This window comes from Sus scrofa, chromosome 2 (assembly GCF_054392235.1).
Source record: "Sus scrofa isolate SSC_HxYL_T2T_F1_AM1 chromosome 2, Sscrofa_HxYL_maternal_Yorkshire_Landrace_v2.0, whole genome shotgun sequence".
In the NCBI taxonomy this organism is placed as follows: domain Eukaryota; kingdom Metazoa; phylum Chordata; class Mammalia; order Artiodactyla; family Suidae; genus Sus; species Sus scrofa.
Genome location: NC_139384.1, coordinates 23342520 through 23363186, shown reverse-complemented (window position 1 = coordinate 23363186; position 20667 = coordinate 23342520). Strand labels below are relative to the sequence as shown.

Genomic DNA, 20667 nt, shown 5'->3' with positions numbered 1-20667 from the left:
GTACAGTAGAAAATTGAGAGAACACTGTAAACCAGCTACAATGGAAAAAATACAAATCATTAAAAAGAAAAAAAGATGTGTATTCCCAAGTTCACTGCAGCATTATTTACAAGAGCCAAGATACAGAAGCAACCTAAGTGCCCATAAATACATGAACAGATAAAGAAATTGTTTTCTATTGAAGGGGAACAGAGTATGCCACCCCAAACTATGCCATTTTGGCATTTGGATTATTTTGAGCTGAAAGGCAATCAAGATGTAGCAAACTGGGGAAAAACTTTTACCTCCACCTTAACTACCAGAAAGAATTTAGATATAGGGACTGTACCAGAAGAAGAGCTATTACCAGAGATAAGGTTTTTATCAAAAAGCTCTATCTGCATATCAGGACAAATTTCTAATTACCAAATATCTGCTCTTCTTATCATTCAGTCAATTACTCTCCTCCCCTTTGAAGTCCCAGAGTCCTATCCCATTCATTAGCTCAGGATGGCATGTAAGTCTCAATTGCCCAATTTGCCCTTGAGTTTCATGTCTTTGGGTCTTCTGTTTGCATAAAATTAAATTTTTTTTTCTCTGGCTAATCCATCTTAATTTAATTATTAGACCAGCCAAAGAGAACAGAAGAAGGAAAAATTTTTCTGCCCCTGCAAAATATATATATATCTATATAATTACATATTAGTTAGCCATAAAAAAGAATGAAATCATACCACTTGCAACACCATGCATAGACTTTGTGGGCATTATACTAAGTGAAATAAGTCAGACAGAGAAAGGCAATACCTGGATGAACTCTATTCCAAGTGGGATCTAAAAAAAGAAAATGAATAGCTTTTAGATACAGAGAACAGATTAGTGGTTGCCAGAGGTGAGGGGTGGGAGGAAGTATAGGTACTGAACAGCTTTATGTAAACTTTAATAAAAATGGAATCCAAAGTGGAAAAGAAGATGTAAAACTGTCACTATTTGCAGATAACTGATACTATACATAGAAAATCCTAAAGACATTACCAGACAACTATAAAAGTTCATCAATGAATTAGGTAAAATTGCAGGATAAAAAATTAATATACAGAAGTATCTCACATTTCTATACATTCACAGCAAAAAGAAAGAGAAATTAAGGAAACAATCCTATTTACCACTGCATCAAAAAAAATAAAATACCTAAAAATAAACTGACCTAAGGAGGAAAAAGTTCTGTACTCCAAAGAGTATAAGATGCTGATAAGAGAAACTAAAGATGACACAAACAGATAGAAAGATATACCTTGTTCTTGGATTGGACAAATCGATACTGTCAAAATGACTATGCTACCCAAGGTAATCTACAGATTCAGCACAATCTCTATCAAATTACGAGAGACATTTTTCACAGAACTAGAACAAAGATTTTTTTTTAATTTGAATGAAAAAAAACAAAAGACACCAAATAGCCAATGCAATTTTGAAAAAGAAGCACAGAGCTGGAAAAATCAGGCTCCCTGACTTCAGACTACACCACAAAGCTAATGTCATCAAAACAGTATGGTACTGGCATCAAAAAAACATAAACACAGATGAATGAAACAGGATAGAAAGCCTGAAAATAAACCTATTCATGTATAGTTAATTAATCTAAGACAAAGGAGACAAGAATATACAATGGAGAAAAAACAGTCTCTGCAATAAATAGTGCTGGGAAAACTAGACAGCTATGTGTAAAAGAATGAAATTCTTTACATGTATACATTTAACAGTGTATACAAAAATAAACTCAAAATGGATTAAAGATCTAAATGTAAGATCAGACATTATAAAACTCTTAGAGGAAAATGTAGGCAGAACACTCTGACATAAATACATACATCATAGCAATATCTTTTTGGATCTGACTCCTAGAATAATGGAAATAAAAACAAAAATAAACAAATAGGAGTTAATTATACTTAAAAGCTTTTGCACAGCAAAGGAAACCATAAACAAGATAGAAAGACAACCTACAGGAGTTCTTTTGTGATGCAGGTATTTAAGGATCTTGTCATTGGAGCAACTTGAGTCACTGCCAAGGCACAGATTTAGTCTCTGGCCTGGTAACTTCCACAGAATGAGAGAAAATATTTGCAAACAATGGGACTGACAAAGAATTAATCTTCAAAATATACAAAAAGCTCCCTATGGCTCACCTATATTTCTTCAACATTTGAAATGCATTCTTCAATAAAGAGCTGCTTTTCCGTTCTTAATTGGAGGAAAAATATACCTCATGTTCTAATGTTGAAAAAATGCCCATTATACCCCATGTACTCTTAGCACAAGCCTCAGGACACATATTTCCAGAGTGAATTACAAGACAGCAGCTATTGCTTTTCAAGCAGCTCAATAATCCACTACTCTGCCTTCACTTATTCTCCTGCAATTTACCTGGATGCAAAGAGATTTCTACCTAACTTTTAGCAAAACATCAGGAATTCAGGCCCCAAGCTAAAATCATTGTCTTCATTTTGTTTAATATTTTGAAGAATCTGACTTTTTAGTATTGATTGACTATCCAAGCAGGCAATCAAAATGCATAATCAATAACAGTCACTCATTTGGTGCTTTGTTGTCCTTCCAGAGCAATAGGTGGTTAAGCTCCTTTGACTTTCTCTTTTAATTAATTCCAGGCCTTCTCAAGTTTCCAAACCCTGCAAAAACTGAAACTTTCAAGAAAGAACTTTGCCCTCTGGATTCTCCTGAAATCAATGAGAGTGAAGCCAAAGCCACAGGAAGCACAGCTGGTGTAGTGACAGAGGGTGGAGGAGCAGTTGGGTGTGTCCCGTGAGCTGACCTGGCAGCTGAGAGATGGACACCCCAACCTTGAGGTAGACTGCCTGAAGAAAACCCCCACCTCAGCTATTTGGCTCAGGGCAGAATACAGGAATGGCTAATTGGCATTGCCTCTGACTTCATCGCTTTTGCCCAGAAGCAAAAGTCACTGGAACAGGAAAAAGTAATTTGGGTTCCCAGAAGGAGCACCTATAATTCTGTGTGGTATGCTCAGCGAGAAGGCCAGAAAATGGACTGCCATTAATGAGAATAAGTATTTTTGCCAAGTTGCTGCCCCTGCATGGACCTCAGTTTCTTCATCAATCAAATGACAGGGTCTTCCTGGATGGTTTCTTGAGTTCTCCTCCACCTCTCATCTTCCTTGATTACATCATTTCTCAGAGCCATTTCTCTTATTACAGACCTAAAGAACAGGGCAAGGCTTGTGCAGATCTAGTTCCTCTGCGCAAATGCCAAATTTCCTACCTTTATGAATTATTTCACCACCCACTACAGACGTTACACACAAATGAGCTTATTGGCCTTTTCTAGTCAATAAAACCATATTCAGATGTTAAGGGCTAAAAATCCAATATTATGTATATTTAATTATTTCATTTACAACATTGTTTTTGGATAAATAAGAAAGATTAAAATAAAAAGTAAGAATAATAGAGTTTCGGTGTGGCTCTTTAGTAATGAATCTGACTAGTATCCGTGAGGATGCAGGTTCAATCCCTAGCCTCACTCAGTGGGTTAAGTATCCAGCATTGCTGTGAGCTGTGGTGTAGATCGCTGACATAGCTCAGATCCTAAGTTACTGTGGCTGTGGTGTAGGCCAGCAGCTACAGCTCCAATTCAACCCCTAGCCGGGAATTTCTATATGCTGCAGGTGTGGCCCTGAAAAGCAAAAAAAAAATTTTTTAAAGTAAGGATGATATAACCTACAACTGTACCTACCACCTAAAACAGCATTATGTTTATTTCGATTTGACCCCCTAGCCTAGGAACCTTCATATGCTGCAGGTGTGGCCCTAAAAAGACCAAAAAAAAAAAAAAATTTTTCTTCATCTCTCTCTCTTGTTTTTTTTTTTGTCTTTTGTCTTTTGTTGTTGTTGTTGTTGCTATTTCTTGGGCCGCTCCCGCGGCATATGGAGGTTCCCAGGCTAGGGGTTGAATCGGAGCTGTAGCCACCGGCCTATGCCAGAGCCACAGCAACACGGGATCCGAGCCACGTCTGCAACCTACACCACAGCTCACGGCAATGCCAGATCGTTAACCCACTGAGCAAGGGCAGGGACCGAACCCGCAACCTCATGGTTCCTAGTCGGATTCGTTAACCACTGCGCCACGACGGGAACTCCCATCTCTTTTTTTAAATTATGAAAAGATACACATTATACATGAAGTTAAAATGTACTTTGCTTTATCTACATTTCCAGTCCAGGTAACTTCCTTCCCATCCCTAGGCAACCATGCTTATAAATGCAATATGTATTATTCTGGCACATTTAAAAATATAGATGGATATATTAATTGATTGATAGAATGATGACTAAGTTTATGAATGAATAACAACTCCTGACAGACATAGATAGGTAAATAGACAACACTCATTTATATAGATTTGTTTATAGTGTTATCTATGGTTTTAAGTTTGCATATGTATTTATTCCATTTTATCATTCTTCAAATTGCCAATTTCCCTCAAAACTTCTGTTTTTGAGATGACTTATGGGATAGAGAAATCTGGTTTATTCTGTTTAATGGATGTGAAGTATTGAACAAATATATTTCATTTTTCCATATTTCCAGTATTAGATTTTGATTGTAGCGTTTTGCTATTATTAACAATGGTGCCATAAATAACATTGCACATTTTAGAGAATTTCTATAGACTAGAACCCCAGAAGTACGACCGCTAGTCACAGGGTTGCCAACCGACAATTGTTAAATAGTTTTGTCAAATTGCTCTCCAAAGTGTTAACTTGATGTTGTGATTCCATTTTTTGACATCTTTGTCAATAACTTGCTACTATCAAACTTAATTTTTGCTAATGGGATGGATGTGAAGTACTGTGTCATATTTGCGTATTTCATTTTTGTCTCATGTTTTCCATTTCCACATCAATGAGTTGAAACCTTTACATGTTTAATGACATTTCAGGTCTCTTCTTCTATTAATGACTTCTTCATAAGTCTAGTTATTTTTATTATCCAAGTTATTTTATTTAATGATTTTATGACCTATTTACAAATATATGGCAGTTCATTCCTTCTGCATGTTAAAAGCTTATTTTGATTTAATGAAAATCAGTCTTTGGAGAGACATATGGGAATTGTTACTTTCCTCTTGTTAGTTTCTTCAAAGGGTCACTTTATGATATTTGAACACACAATACTTTTTTTAAACTGATTTCCTAATTCCTCATCCCTACAACTGGGGATTGCGGGGGGGGGGGGGGTGGAAGAAACAGACAAACAAAAAACTTCCTTGACGTTGTCAACACTCACACTTTTTGACAACACTGGGAGTCCCAGAATCTAAAATGTACTATTAGACCTTTAAACAGTTTCATTCTTCCCCGAATCTACCCAATGTCATGTTTAGTACTGACTGTAAATCCTTTTGCCAGCACCCCAATGGGTCCCCATTTCAGCAAAAAGTAAGAGAATGGAGACTTTAAATAAATAGTTACTATCTCTAATTTAGTCTTTTTAATGAAGTTGGGTGGGTGGGAAGTATTACACTCTTGACAAAAAAGTGAACTGAAGGGAAAAGGGCATACAGGGAAAATTAATTTACCGAGCTACTACAATAATACTAGCATTTTGCTATTGTGAACTCACACTCTTTATAAGAACACTTTACTGGAAGTGACATCACCCTCATCTTATACAATAATGTACTGAATTTCAGAAAAGTAGTTTATGTGTTGATGGCGACAGAGAGATTTCCATTGCATTCCGTAAGACACCCTTAACATATGATTGCCAGCACACTTCTGTCAACTGATCAGGAAGTTGAAATCTGAACCATATTAGCAGAGTAGAAATAGCAAAAGTAGGCATTTTCAACATAAATGTGAGGTTTAGTGTTTTTTATCTTTTATTGTTTAACCTATAAAATGTGTTTTCCATACATAGTCTGAATTGATCATCACAGCAATGCCACAATAGATGGGCAGATATATTTCCAAGTTTGTCTGAAATATATGCCTATTGTCTTGAGTCCTATTCAGTTTAACATTTATCCTAGGTTTTTAATTTTTTTTAGCAATGCATTATTAACAATACTTGCATTAAAATTCTACTTTCCACTCCTGCTGTGACCTTGTATAATAATGGTGAAACTCATGAGCAATGAACAGAGTTCTAACTTTAACATGTGGCTATCTGGAAGATTATCAGTCTTTTTTCACTCTTCTTTTCCAGATATAATATCTCCCTTTTGAGGGCAGAATGCAGAATATTTTCTAATAAAATAATAATAGAATATGTAGGGAAAAGCTACATTTTCAGGTCTAGAACAATAGTAGAAACTTTTGACTCAGCTGCCCCTGCTGGCCACTTGAAATAACAGCCATTTATATCAAGATTTTTGGGATTCCAAATCCATAGAACGTCCAGTTACGTCAACGTGAAATTATAGGTTGACATATGCTTGAAAAATGTACAATAAATAATAGCTGTATTATCTAATCAAAAATTGTTATCTCAATATTTTTGTTAAGTGGTTTTAAATGTACTGAATGTTGTATATCTGTAGACATTTATCTAATTTATTATTGGTAGTACTTTTATTTTTTGAAATAAATCATTTGACATAAATAAATTTAAAAATTATTTCCAGTTTCCATTTATTAAAAATTTGATAAAAGTTGAACTTGAATAAAATATTAATTGATGTTACCATCTACTCTTAGGAGAGGAAAGCTAGAGGGCATGGATCTGAAGAAGAAGCATCAGCATTTATTTTAAGAATATTGTCCTTTAAAAGTGAACTATACTTGAAATGACAAATGTGTCCAGCAACCCAAGGGGCATTAACATAGCATACTTCAAAATATGACTTTTCATTTAGACATACTGACTTTTCCTATGTGAATAAATATCTAAATTTTCTTGGGTAGATAGAAAAAGTGAAGGGATAGATGACAATGTTAATTCTATTAGCAGAAGAACTTCATAAGCAGCTGAATGATGTGTTATATCAGTGCTACCATGTGCTTAAGTAGAAAATCAGTTAATTCCAATAATGGTTCAACTTTTACATCCAATTCATAGGATCAAAGTCAAATTTTACAAATTAATTTTCTCAAAAGAAAAATATGAATCCAGCAGTGAGTGCTATTAAAAGACTGAATATTGGAGCTTAAAAATTTTGTTTTTGCAATGATAAAAATATCAAATACTAATTTGTTATAGTATTATGATGAAAACAACAGTCTTATTAAAGTAAAAAAAAACCCTACTGATCAAGAAATATACTTTGAATTTCTTGTGGCACACAAATTAATAATTGGACTGAAGTAAGATATAGTCAAAATTTGTAAATAATATATGCGCAGTTAAAAAACTTCACTGTAATTTTTGTGTGTATAGGATTGATGTTGCATTAAAACATTTCAACATGAATTTATTTGTGCTTTCTCTTTTCTGCTATCATCAACTGGATTTTAGTAATTTTTAATCATTTTAAGAATTAGTTGGAAATCAATTTAAGCATTCTACAATGGTATTGAAGTAGTTTTATAACCAAGACCTTTATATTTTGGTTGTATTCTATCCAAAATCAATTGAAAATCTTTAATCAATTTATTCAAGGAATGGAAGAACAGAATCTTTCAGCTTCTTAAGATTTAATGAATTGCAATTACTAAAAACAAAACTTGCAAAGAGGTAAACATTGAAATTTACCACCACAAAAGTAACAGTAGATTTGAGCAAATTATTGTGAGACTTCAAATAGAACACAGATTTTAATATTAAAATTATATAGTTTGGGTGCATAATACTTCAACTTTGAAATATTCATGGAGATATTCCTTTTAATTTTCATCATTATTTTCTCCTCAGCAAAGGAATGGAATTGAGAAGACCTATAATTTTCATATCTAAATCTGGTAAAATATTCAAAACAATCATTGAGACACATTTTTAACAAGTATCATCATGTAAAAATATTTGTTGAAGATAGTGCTCTGAATGTATACAAGCAAAAAGACAAAGTGTGCAGAGGTGAATGGAGATATAAACTGTTCTGGAATCATTATTTGACTCATCATATCAAACCTCTTAAGGTTTTATTTAATTTCAGGTGTGTGAGGTTTTATATACCCTTATTTTTTAGAACAAGTTTGAGGTTATTATCATCAGAAAGAATCCTAACCATGATAAAGGATATACATGTTCTTATTTTGATATCTGAACGAGTAAGGGTAATTTCACTAGTTGCCTAAACTATAACCATGAGAGTTGGGATTTTTTTTTTTAATTCCACTTTTCCTCAATCTCTACAACTATATAATCCGCCCACCAAGTATCACCCAAATTTCTAATCTTCAGATAATCTCAACCATCACAATACAAGTTTCAGCTTTCACCATGTTCTGACTTTTTTTTTTAATGATTTGTATTTTTTCCATTGTAGCTGGTTTACAGTGTTCTCTCAATTTTCTACTGTACAGCAAGGTGACCCAGTTATGCATACTTGTATACATTCTTTTTTCTCCCATTATCATGCTCCATCACAAGGGACTAGACATAGTTCCCAGTGCTACACAGCAGGATCTCAATGCTAATCCATTCCAAAGGCAATAGTCTGCATCCATTAACCCCAAATTCCCAGTCACTCCCACTCCCTCCCACTCCCCCTTGGCAACCACAAGTCTATTCTCCAAGTCCATGATTTTCTTTTCTGTGGAAAGGTTCGTTTGTGCCCATATCTTAGATGCCACATGTAGGTGATATAATATGGTATTTGTCTTTCTCTTTCTGACTTACTTCACTCAGGATGAGAGTCTCTGGTTCCATCCATGTTGCTGCAAATGGCATTCTTTTGTTCTTTTTTATGGCTGAGTAGTAATTGTATATATATACCACCTCTTCCTAAACCAATCATCTATCAATGGACATTTGGGTTGATTCCATGTCTTGGCTGTTGTGACTAGTGCTGCAATGAACATGCGGGTGCATGTGTCCTTTTCAAGGAAAGTTTTGTCCGGATATATGCCCAAGAGTGGGATTGCTCGGTCATGTGGTAGTTCGACGTATAGTTTTCTAAGGTACCTCCATACTGTTCTCCGTAGTGGTTGTACCAGCTTACATTCCCACCAACAGTGCAGGAGGGTTCTCTTTCCTCCACACCCCCTCCAGCATTTGTTATTTGTGGACTATTGATGATGGCCATTCTGACTGGTGTGAGGTGGAATCTCGTGGTAGCTTTGATTTGCATTTCTCTGAATATCAGTGATGTGGAGCATTTTTTCATGTGTTTGTTGGCCATCTGTATATCTTCTTTGGAGAAATGTCTGTTCAGGTCTTTTGCCCATTTTTTTTCTGTTGGGTTGTTGGGTTTTTTGCTGTTGAGTTATGTAAGTTGCTTGTATATTTTAGAGATTAAGCCCTTGTCCGTTGCATCGTTTGAAACTATTTTCTCCCACTCTGTGAGTTGTCTTTTTGTTTTCTTTTCGGTTTCCTTTGCTGTGCGAAAGTGCGTCAGTTTGATTAGGTCCCTTTGGTTTATTTTTGGGTTTCTTTCTGTTGCTTTGGGAGACTGACCTGAGAAAACATTCGTAAGGTTGATGTCAGAGAATGTTTTGCCTGTGTTCTCTTCCAGGAGTTTGATGGTGTCTTGTCTTATATTTAAGTCTTTCAGCCATTTTGAGTTTACTTTTGTGTGTGGTGTGAAGGTGTGCTCCAGTTTCATTGATTTGCATGCAGCTGTCCAGGGTTCCCAGTAACACTTGCTGAAAAGCAGTCTTTTCCCCGTTTTGTGTTCTTGCCTCCTTCATCGAAGATTAATTGACCATAGGTGTCTGGGTTTATTTCTGGGTTCTCTGTTCTGTTGCATTGGTCTGTCTGTCTGTTTTGGTACCAGTACCACACTGTCTTGATGACTGTGTCTTTGTAATATTGCCTGTGGTCTGGGAGAGTGATGCCTCCTGCTTGGTTTTTGTTCCTCAGAGTTGCTTTGGCAATTCTGGGTCTTTTGTGGTTCCATATAAATTTTTGGTTTGTTCTAGTTCTGTGAAAAATGTCCTGGGTAAGTTGATAGAGATGGCATTAAATCTGTACATTGCTTTGGGTAGTATGGCCATTTTTCCAGTATTAATTTTTCCAACCCAGGAGCCTGGAGTATCTTTCCACTTCTTTGATTAATGTTTGAATCCTCTTTAACTTCCTTGGTTAATGTTTTATAGTTTTCAGCATATAAGTCTTTCACCTCTTTGGTCAGGTGTATTCCCAGGTATTTGATTTTTTGGGTGCAATTTTAAAAGGTATTGTATTTGTGTATTCCTTTTCTAATATTTCACTGTTAGTATACATAATCGTGACGGATTTCTGAATGTTAATCTTATATCCTGCTACTTCGCTGAATTTGTTGATCGGTTCTAGCAGTTTTTGGCTTGAGTCCTTGGGGTTTTCTATATAGCATCATGTCATCTGCATATGGTGACAGTTTTACCTCTTCTCTTCCTATTTGGATGCCTTTTATTTCTTTGGTTTGTCTGGTTGCTGTGGCTAGGACTTCCTGTACTATGTCGAATAACAAGGGTGAGAGTGGTCATCCTTGTCTTGTTCCAGATTTTAGTGAGAAGGCTTTCAGCTTTTCTCCATTGAGTATTATATTTACTGGGGGTTTGTAATAAATGGCTTTTATTATGTTAAAGTATGTTTCCTCTATACCCGCTTTGGTAAGAGTTTTTATCATGAAGGGATGTTGGACTTTGTCAAATGCTTTTTCTGCATCTATTGAGATGATAGTGTGGTTTTTGACCCTTTTTTTGTTAATGTGCTATATGACAATTGATTTGCGTATGTGGAACCATCCTTGTGCACCTGGGATGAATCGTGGTGTATGGTCATGGTGTATGATCTTTTTGATATTTTGTTGGATTTGGTGGGCTAAAATTTTGTTGAGAATGTTTGCGTCTATATTTATCAAAGCAATTGGCCTATAGTTTTCTTTTTTGGTGGTATCTTTGTCTGATTTTGGAATTAGGGTGATGGTGGCATCATAGAATGTCTTTCGGAGTGTTCCTTCTTCCTCAATCTTTGGACAAAGTTTATGGAGGATGGGGAATTGTACTAAACCTACAAATAGGAACTTATACCCATCCTGCTGATTCATTTTAATAACATCCTTCCAGTTCATCATCCACACATCTTTGGACTTCTCTGAGTAAACTCTGCTCTTATGGGTTTGCTGAAAAACTCTTTATCTCCCACATCCTTCAGGATGAAATCCAGCATTCTTGGTATTTATGAAGGCCTCAAATTCTTAGTCCCTGCATAGTATTCCAGGGAAAACCTTTCCACTGTGCTCCTCCCTTTCCACTATGTTTCATCCTTCACCCATAGTCTCTATCCCAGTGCAACACATTACTCTCCAAATCTCAAGCAAAAGCATTTCTTGAGATATGAATGTTTTGATATGTGTCTTCTTCCATTCCTGGAATCTATTTTTCTAACTTGCTCATCTGAATAATTTAAAGGTACAGTGCAATACTATTGGCAGAATAAAGTTTTTTCCTTAAACAATGGATAGTTAACTTCTCATTTGATCATCTATAATCCTTTGTAAATTGATTAGAGAATCATTAACACTGAAACAGTATTAAATTTTTATCTGTCAGTTTCTTCTAATAAAAGATATGGACCTTAAGTGACCATGGTTAACCCACCAGTGTATCTCTACTACCCGAGACCATGGCAGACACAGAGGAGGGGCTTATTAGCTACTTGAGGAAAGAAATTTTAAGTAACTGAACATCCTTTGGATGAATTATGTACATTTTATATTAAAAGTTTCATATTTTGGAGTGTTCTTCTTTTAAAGCATTACTCTGCTTCTGTAAGCTGCAAATCATCCTCAAAGGACAATGTTTCTCAGAATTATATAACCCAAAGAATAACCATTCCTGCATTCCACAAATATTCATGCAAGCTTTCCTTTAGCAGAATTAGCCCAGAACCAAACACCATACTAAGAGCATCTATTAATACAGATTAGTCAGTTTTACAAATGGACTAGGGTGTATTTGCTAACATACTACAGAGTAGCATCAAAGGTAATTAAAACTGAATCTATTAAAATAAATTAAGTGCAGCCAGGGCTGCACCATTCTTGCTTCTATATAATTTCTTTTTATTCACTAGTCAACCAGAAAATATGGCAATCATTCACGGGTATATTAGTTTTCTATGGCTGCTGTAACAAATCACCAGAAACTTAATAGCTTAAAGCAATACAAATTTATTATCTTAGTGTTCTGGTGGTCAGAAAACCAAAACGGGCCTCAGGCTGACATCAAGCTTCCAGTTCCCTTCTGGAGGCTCCAGAGAAGAATCCATGTCCTTGCTCTTTCCATCTTCTATAGGTCACCACATTCCTTAGCTCATCACCTCTTTTCCCCATTTTCAAAGCCAGTAACATCTGGCTGAATTCTTACACTTCATTCCTCTGGTTCTCTTTTCTTCCTCCCTCTTCCACTTTTGAAAACTCTTGTGATTGCATTGGGCTCATCCAGATAATGCAAAACAATCTCCCTACTTTAAATTGGGCTGATGAACAATCTTCATTTCAACTGCAACTTTCATTCTACTTGCTGGGTAACCTAACTATTACAGGTTTGAGAGAAGAGGATGTGGACTGTTTCAGGGGCGATTATTCTTTCTAGTACAGTGGAAATACTCAGGAGCAACAGGGTTTTAACTGATCTGAAATCATAATAAATCCCCTGAAGAGTCTGCATAGAAAGACTGGATTCTTGGTCTGGAAATGCTATAGAATTGGGCTGTGATGTTTGTTACAACACTATAAATCTAATAAGATTCATAAAAAAGACTGGATTCTAACAAATGAATTGGATATTGCATAAATGGTCATATTGTATTGTAGAGGCTGGGCTTATATTATGAAGGGTTTAAAACTGTCTCCTCTCTACTCTCCTCTCTCTCCTCCCTCTCTCTTTTTCTGTATCTCTTTTTCCTTAAATCTTTACTAAAACACTACTGTGTGTTACGCTCTATGACAGCTGGACATAATACAAATTCCCATGGCTGAAGAGCTGAAGTGTAGTATCTGAATTGATAATCAAATAACTATAATATTACATGACAAGTGCACTGTTAGAGGTTGGTAAAGAAAAAAAAAATGTTTAGGCAAGGCTTTCCAAAGCATGTATTATGGAATATTTGTCCCAGGAATTGCTCCATATAAAGAGTTCCAAATAAAATGTATTAGAAAATGCTCTATTGTGGACCCTTCCCCATTCTCTGCCTAACTTCCTTACTCCTATCACTGGGAAGTTTACACTGCACCTTAGCATATTACAATAGCTAAGACTTCCTACAATAGGGAAATCTGTTTGCTAGGTTGATCCTTCACAACTTAGTAAAGTAAAATCTTTACTGACTAAAAGTAAAATCTTAATTTTTTTTTTCCTAATAGTGGACCTATTTGCTTCCTAACTAATCTGTAAAACATACTGTGAGAAACAATCAAATGAGGAAGAGAGCTTATTTCCCTTGCTTTGAATCTGGGTCAGCCTTTCAACGGTCTTCAACCCAGAGAATGCAGTAGAAGTGATATCTGGAGTCTTAGGCAGACAGGCAGCTTCCACTTCTCCCCCTTGCAGCCAAGTTGCCATGCTACAAGAAGCTCAAGCCACATGGAGGGGGGACTAAGATGCCCCTGAGAGCGGCTCTGGCTTGACACTCAGGTGACCGTGAGATTTGAGGTTTCAGATCTATGACCCAACTCAACCTTTTCCTGAGAGGCAAGGCCCCAGTTCTGATACTATGTTAAACAGAGACGGGCTGTTCCTGATGAGTGCTGCCCAAATTGCAGATTCATAAGTAGCTAATAAAATGTTTTCTGTAAATCATTAAATTTCAAAGTGGTTTACTGCACAGCAATTGATAATTGAAAGATATACCTTGGAAAATGAATAGAAATGTGGCAAGTATTCCTCCATATAAGAGATGCCATGTGGAAAGGTATAAATATGTATGACATGTTCTAGAAACAAGTAGCTCAAGTGAGATTGAAATATTGGGTATAGGAGGAGAAGTGATATACTTCATGGCTATAGTGGTAAATAGGGCACATGTAGTAATGATTTGGGGACTAGCATAAACCTTTAAATCATCTGAATAATATTCTGTCATTCTGTCTGCTCTGGATTTTCCTTCCTATTCCTAGTAAGAGCCCTCTTTTTGTCTTTTGGGGAACCATTCCTTTGCCAATCTCAATGTTCAATCTTGGATGGTGAAAACTCTAACAAAAACTCTCAAAAACAAAAGCAAAAATGCACATAAGAGGCACATGTTTGACCAGTCAGATATTCCATCCTTCTGGCTCCAGTTTACCTGAGAGACTGAACCCATGATTTAAGCCAGTATCTATGTTAATCTTAGAAGTTTTGTCTGGGTTACCATGGATGCTAAACTGCTAAAAAGTGAACCTGAGACTGCAGGAAAGATTTAGGCAAAAGGAAGAAATTAGGTTAAAAACTGGAAATAAATAGAATCTTACAGAATTCTAGATTCACTTCAGATCTGTTATGTGAGCCAATTATAACATCAAATCAAAACTGATTTTGAGTTTCTGTCACAACCAAAAAGTTTTAGATTTTAAAAAAAGAAACATAAACAAAATTTTAAGAATACCCATAATATGACTGGTTGAGTTGCAGAAAGACACTTATGGCTTTAGTAAGGAAGAAACAGCAAAACAAGAGCAGAAATTACAAACAAGAGGTAATAAAGATTTTGCCAACCATAACATGAAGTGAGGAATTGAATTTTTAGTTTTTCTTTCACAGTGAGGAAGTAAAGACAGTACAAGGGAGACTGAGAACATCGCTGAATTGTCAAGGAGTATAAGTATATAATAATGTACATTTTAATCAGTTTTCACTGACTCATTCATTCAACAAATACTGATCTCTAACTCTGTTTGATCATGGATTCTCAATCCTGCTGCTTAATAAATCCGATTTCTGAGGTATTAAGCCTGCCTATTAGCATTTTTTTGGGAAAAGATCATCAGGGATTTTTTTTTTTTTTTGCAGGTAGGACTGCACTTTAATAAGCATAGACGTTATACAACAACTTCTTTAAAACATTGATTCACTAGTTCCACCACTTGGACATTTTTATTCAGTAAGATTGGGGCAAGGGAGAGAATCAGTATTTTCCAACACACATTGTATAGTGACTTCTCTGTACCAATTTAGCAATTCCTAATTCCTGAATCAGTCTTAAACAAAGCTATCAGTAAATCATCAATGTCTGACCTTTCAGCTTAAAAGATCTTGTCCTACTTCTGAGGATGAAAGCAGCAAGGAATTAGAGGGATCATGGGGATTTTTGCACCCCTTAACCCACCTTCTTTTGAATTGGTCTACTTTATGCAGCAAAGCACAGGGTTACAGGCACCCCTTCTTAGACCCTCGATTAAGTCAGGTACCAATCGGAAAAGAAGCCCTTCTGTTAGTTAATTAACTGGGTCCCAGCAACTTATTTTGTATGTGCCAAGAACTCCCACACTGAGAAAGTTGCCTAGTTTAAAAAAGAGGGAAAAAAAAAATCACAGCAAGATGACCATTGTGACTGAATCAAAGAAAAAGAAAATCAAAAAATTAGATCAAAGAGTCAGCAGAGAGCCAGCTTGTGTAGGGCCTCACAGGTTTAAGAACTTTGTCTTTACCACGAGAGCAATGAAATACCACTGAAAAACTCCCTACACATATAACTTCATCTTACTTTTAATAGGATCATTCCAGCTGCTCTGTTTAAAAAATTAAATGGGGCAAATAATAGAAATATAGAGACCAATTAGAAGGAAAGTACAATAATTTGTCCAAGAGATGATGGTAATAGTTGCCAAAGTGATAGCAGGGGAAATAATTAGAATTCTGGATATGTTTTTGAGGTAGATTCAACAGACTTTTCTAATTGATGGAAGGTATATCATAGGAATACAAAAGACAGGAGTTAAGTATGACCCAGAGTTTGAGAACTATGTATATAAAATGAAGATTCTTTTTTTAAAAAATTTTATTAGACTATAGCTGATTTACAATGTTGTATTTGGTTCAGGTGTATAGCAAAGTGAATCTGTTATACATAAACATATATCCATTCCTTCTCATATTCTTTTTTCACATAGGTTGTTACAGAATATTGAGTAGATTTCTCTGTGCTAGACAGTAGGTTCTTGTTAGCTACAAAATGAAGATTCTAATTGAAATAGGGATGACTGAGAGAGGAGCAGGGTTTGAACTGCGAGATCAGAAGCTACTTTTTAAGTTTGAGATTTCTCTTAGAAATACAAGCAAATATACTGAATTTTTAGTGAGATATTGGGCCCAAACATCCAGGGATCAATTCTGGGCTTAGCCTGTAAACCTTAGACTGATGAGCATATAAGTGGTATTTCAGGCACGACATTGGATGAAATCACCACGGGAGGGAATGCGGATGGAATTCAAGAGAAATGTAAAGACTGATTCCTTCAGTGGACCTACAGTAAGACAGAGAGATGATCAGGAGCCAGCAAACAAGACCAAGAAGACCACCTTCAATGAAGCAAGGAGAAACTACCCAAATGTAGGGCCCAGAAATTCAAGTGAAGAAACTGTCATGGAGGGAAGAAGAGCTGCTATGTCCTAACTGCTAGTGAGATATCAAGCTTAGATGAGGACTGAGTTTTGTCCATGTCTTTAGCAATATTTCCACCAGGCATTGCCTGAATTCTGTAAGAGTGTTCAGGGCTACAACCTGGATGAACTGAATTCAAGAAAAAATGGGAACAGAGAAATTTGAGACAATGAGTAGAAAACTCCTCTGAGGAACTCTTCTGTGAAGGAAAGTAGAAAAATGGACATGTAATTAGAAGACACTATAAGGTCAAGAGAGGCTTCTTTGCTTTTTAATTGAGAAAACACACTTTTAAAAATGTATACCTGAAAGGTTATAAAGAGAAGAGCTTATGGTATGGAAGGGAAGAGTGAATAGCTAAAGAATATTGATCCTTGACAGATGGGAGACACATGAAGTGAACTCTATTGTCACGGTTAATTGCAGGTGTCAGTTTGACTGAACTAAAGGATATCCAGATGGTTGGTAAAATGTTATTTCTGGGTGAGTCTGTGTGTTTCCAGAAGCAGTTAGAATTTGAATCAGTAGACTGAGTACAAAGAGTGCCCTCAGCAACACTGCAGACATCATCCAATCCATTGACGCCTGGACAGAACAGCTGAGGAAGGCCAAACATGGATCTTCTCCTGCCTTCAGACATACATGGTCTAGCTTCTCAGGCCACAAGATTTGAAGTAAAATTATACACTGGCTTTCCTTGGTGTCTAACTTGCAGATGGCAGAATGTAGGTATTAGTTTCCATGATCAAGTGAGCCAATCCTGCATAATACATCTCTTTCTAACTATCTACCTATCCATCCATCCATCCATTTATCTATATCCTACCAACTGGTTCTGTTTCTTTGGAGAACCCTAACTAAATAGAGTATGAAACTGAAAAAAAAATAAAGATTTACAAAAGTAAGGGAGGACAATGAAAGCTTTTCAGAGAACCCCTCTGGAGGGGAAACGCTCAAATTTAACTTAGAAGGAAAGATGGCCAAGAGGGGATGGGCATTTCACATGCAGGGAGAAGCCTGTGAAGCCTGGTAGTCAAAGTTGATACTGCTTTGTAGGCTGTTAGAAGTTGGTGTGGTTGAAAGGTAGAAAGCAAGAAGAAACTTGGTTATAAATATGGGGTAGAGATTTTTAAGTTTGTTAGGAAAATTTAGTTTTTTTTTTTTATAAGCATTAGAATATCAGTGAAGGATTTCACAGGCAATGCAGAGATTGAAATGATTGAATCTATGCTTCAAGAAGGTAATTCCATCTGGAATGATGAAAATAGATTAAAGAAACACCAGCGGTTATGGATAATATATTTCTTAGGCCAGTATTTTCTACTGACCATAATCCACTTTGAATTATTCCTTATCCCATGTTCATAAGTCTTGCCTTTTCAGGTAGGTTTTAATCTATCCTAGGGAAGATCACTGATTTTTTTATTTCTTTCTTCCCTATTCAGCCACCAGAGAAGACTTTGAAAACCTGAAATTCAATCTGAGCACACTGGTGCTTAAAATGAAGCCCATGGCATTTAGGAGACATCAGAGGACTTTTATGATCCACCAGATATTACGTTTACAGTTTTATCTTTTACCAATCTCTCTCTGTACCTTGTGTTTTCTTTTTTTCTTCTTCTTTTTGTCTTTATAGAGCTGCACCCATGGCATATGGAGGTTCCCAGGTTACGAGTCTAATCAGAGCTGTAGCCGCTGGCCCTTGTACACCACAGCCACAGCCACGTCAGATCCAAGACGTCTGAGACTTACACCATAGCTCATGGCTATGCCAGATTCTCAACCCACTGAGCAAGGCCAGGGATCAAACCCTCAACCTCATAGTTCCTAGTCTGATTTGTTTCTGCTGTGCCATGATGGGAACTCCCTGTACCTTGGGTTAATTGAATTAAACTGCTTAATTTCCTGAGATACACCATGCTCTTCTTTTATATTTTTATAATCTTTACCATTGATTTTTTTCTTATTATTATCTGAGAACTTACCATTATGTCTAGAACAGAGCAGAATTTTAACAAACATTATTTTAATTATTTTGAGTTTTTCTTAGCAATCCCTAGTTCAACAGTATGCACAGAGTATTTAATGATGAGAAGAAGCAGAAACTTAGAGACCACAAAGGAACAAGGAAAAGCTATGAAAGCCTTTGAAAAGTTGTGACAAATGCAGACAAGAAAAAATTTGTAAGGGTGAAAATATTTTCTAAATGATTGGCAAATCAGACATATAAAATATTAGAACAGATACCAAGAGTGTTATGGGCTTTATGACCTGGAATAGGAATATTCAAAGATATTTAGGAAAATAAATCTTTGCTTAACTAATAAAGGATATAGTTTTACTCAGCTAAATAATGAACTGGCAAGAGGGAATGACAATATTGGTATTCAAGTTTCTTCCCAGACACAATTTCTCAAGCCCTTTAGAGACTGCTGACCCAGATGATGGCAGCCTGGATAAAGCGGATTCACTCTGAGAAACTCACTATGGATTGTCTCTGTAAACATGTTTTTTGGGTGTTTATTACTTGATATTATGTGGAAAATCTGCCAGCCAATGTCCAGGGCTAACTGTTCCTTCTTCATTCCTCAGCTATCAAAGAAGAAAGGAAAATAATTGTATCGGCACTTAGATAAATTCGTGGATAGAAAGTTCATGGAAAAACTTCACTGGATGAAATATAAGCAACTATTAGCTGTTTAAACTGTATATTCTCCAATGTGATACTTCCTATAGTACAGAGGATGGTTCCCTGATAATCTCTTTCCCAAACAGACCACATATACCTACTAAATTTAAGGTTCTGGGACAAATTGAGATGAGTAAGAGATGTTAGGGGCTAATAAGATGAGATCTAAGTGCTTTTTTTTTTTAAATTTTTACTTTTGTATTTTCAGGAAGCAGTGACTCCAAATATCCACCTGAAAATATGAGGTTCAAAGTTGATCCATGTTGATAATAAATATTCCTTGAAATGATGTGATTAAAAATGGCACTTTAGTTTTATGTCTTCCTTTCTAAAACACATGACCCCAATATAATCATGACCTAGACATCAGACAAATCCCACTGAGACAGTCTCAAAAATACCTGACCAGCACTCCTCCAAACATAGAAGGTAGTCAAAAACAAGGAAAATCTTAGGAACTGTCAAAGCTAAGATGAACCTAAATAAACATGACCAGTGTAATGTGGTATTCTGGCTGGTATGCTGGAACAGAAAAAAGATACTAGGCAAAAACTAAGGAACTCTGTATCAAATGTGGGCCTTAATAATAATGCATAAATATGGTTCATTAATTGTAACAAATATTTCACACTAATACAAGAGGATAACAATAAGGAAAAATGCATGCAGAGTATATGGAAATTATCTATATTACCTTTACAATTTTTCTGTACATCCAGAATTAAAATATCTAAATCTAAAAGGTTATTTTAAAAAAGACACAGTTAAATCTGAATTTCAGATAAGCAACAAAAGCTTTTTAGAATGAATTTGCCTACTGTGAAACTTTTTCATTTATCTACCTTTCAGTATTAACTAGATGGCCTGTATTTCATCTGGTAATCCTACATCTGGAATAGCTGCACATCAAAATAATGGTTTGTCTTCTCCAGGTTCCTCCTCCAATATTTCCCATTGCCTCTAGAATGAAAAGTAGAGTCAGTACTAATACACCCTGAGCAGAGAATTGCAAATTCTGCCCCAGGAAGAAATAGCCTACTAGTAAAGCAGTTACAGGACCTGAGAAATGTGTTCCAATATGAACTAGTTATAGAAGGTCTTATGCTGGTGGGGCTGTGTCATACATTTAAAATACTATTTAAATCATTTATGATTTAGGATAGCATTATGTCAAGAACAACCAGAGCTTCTTCTAATATTTATTATAATAGTTCTTTGAAACTTAAATAGGACAGTGGTTTGGTCGAGGTTGATATTCCAAACATCCCCGACAGAGTATGAGAGAAAGCCAGAAG

General features: G+C 35.9%; 1 protein-coding gene across 2 annotated transcripts in view; it reads right to left on the bottom strand.

Moving 5' to 3' along the window:
* Positions 1 to 20667, bottom strand: part of LOC146405286 (uncharacterized) — a 952516-nt gene that overhangs the window by 67493 nt on the left and 864356 nt on the right. The window contains exon 9 of one of the 2 annotated variants that reach the window (XM_085011431.1): positions 20214 to 20332. The exons of the other annotated variant lie outside the window; for it this stretch is intronic. The gene's annotated coding sequence lies outside the window, so the exon portion shown is untranslated. Of the gene's footprint in view, positions 1 to 20213; positions 20333 to 20667 lie in introns of those variants that run through there. 2 annotated transcript variants of the gene reach the window in all.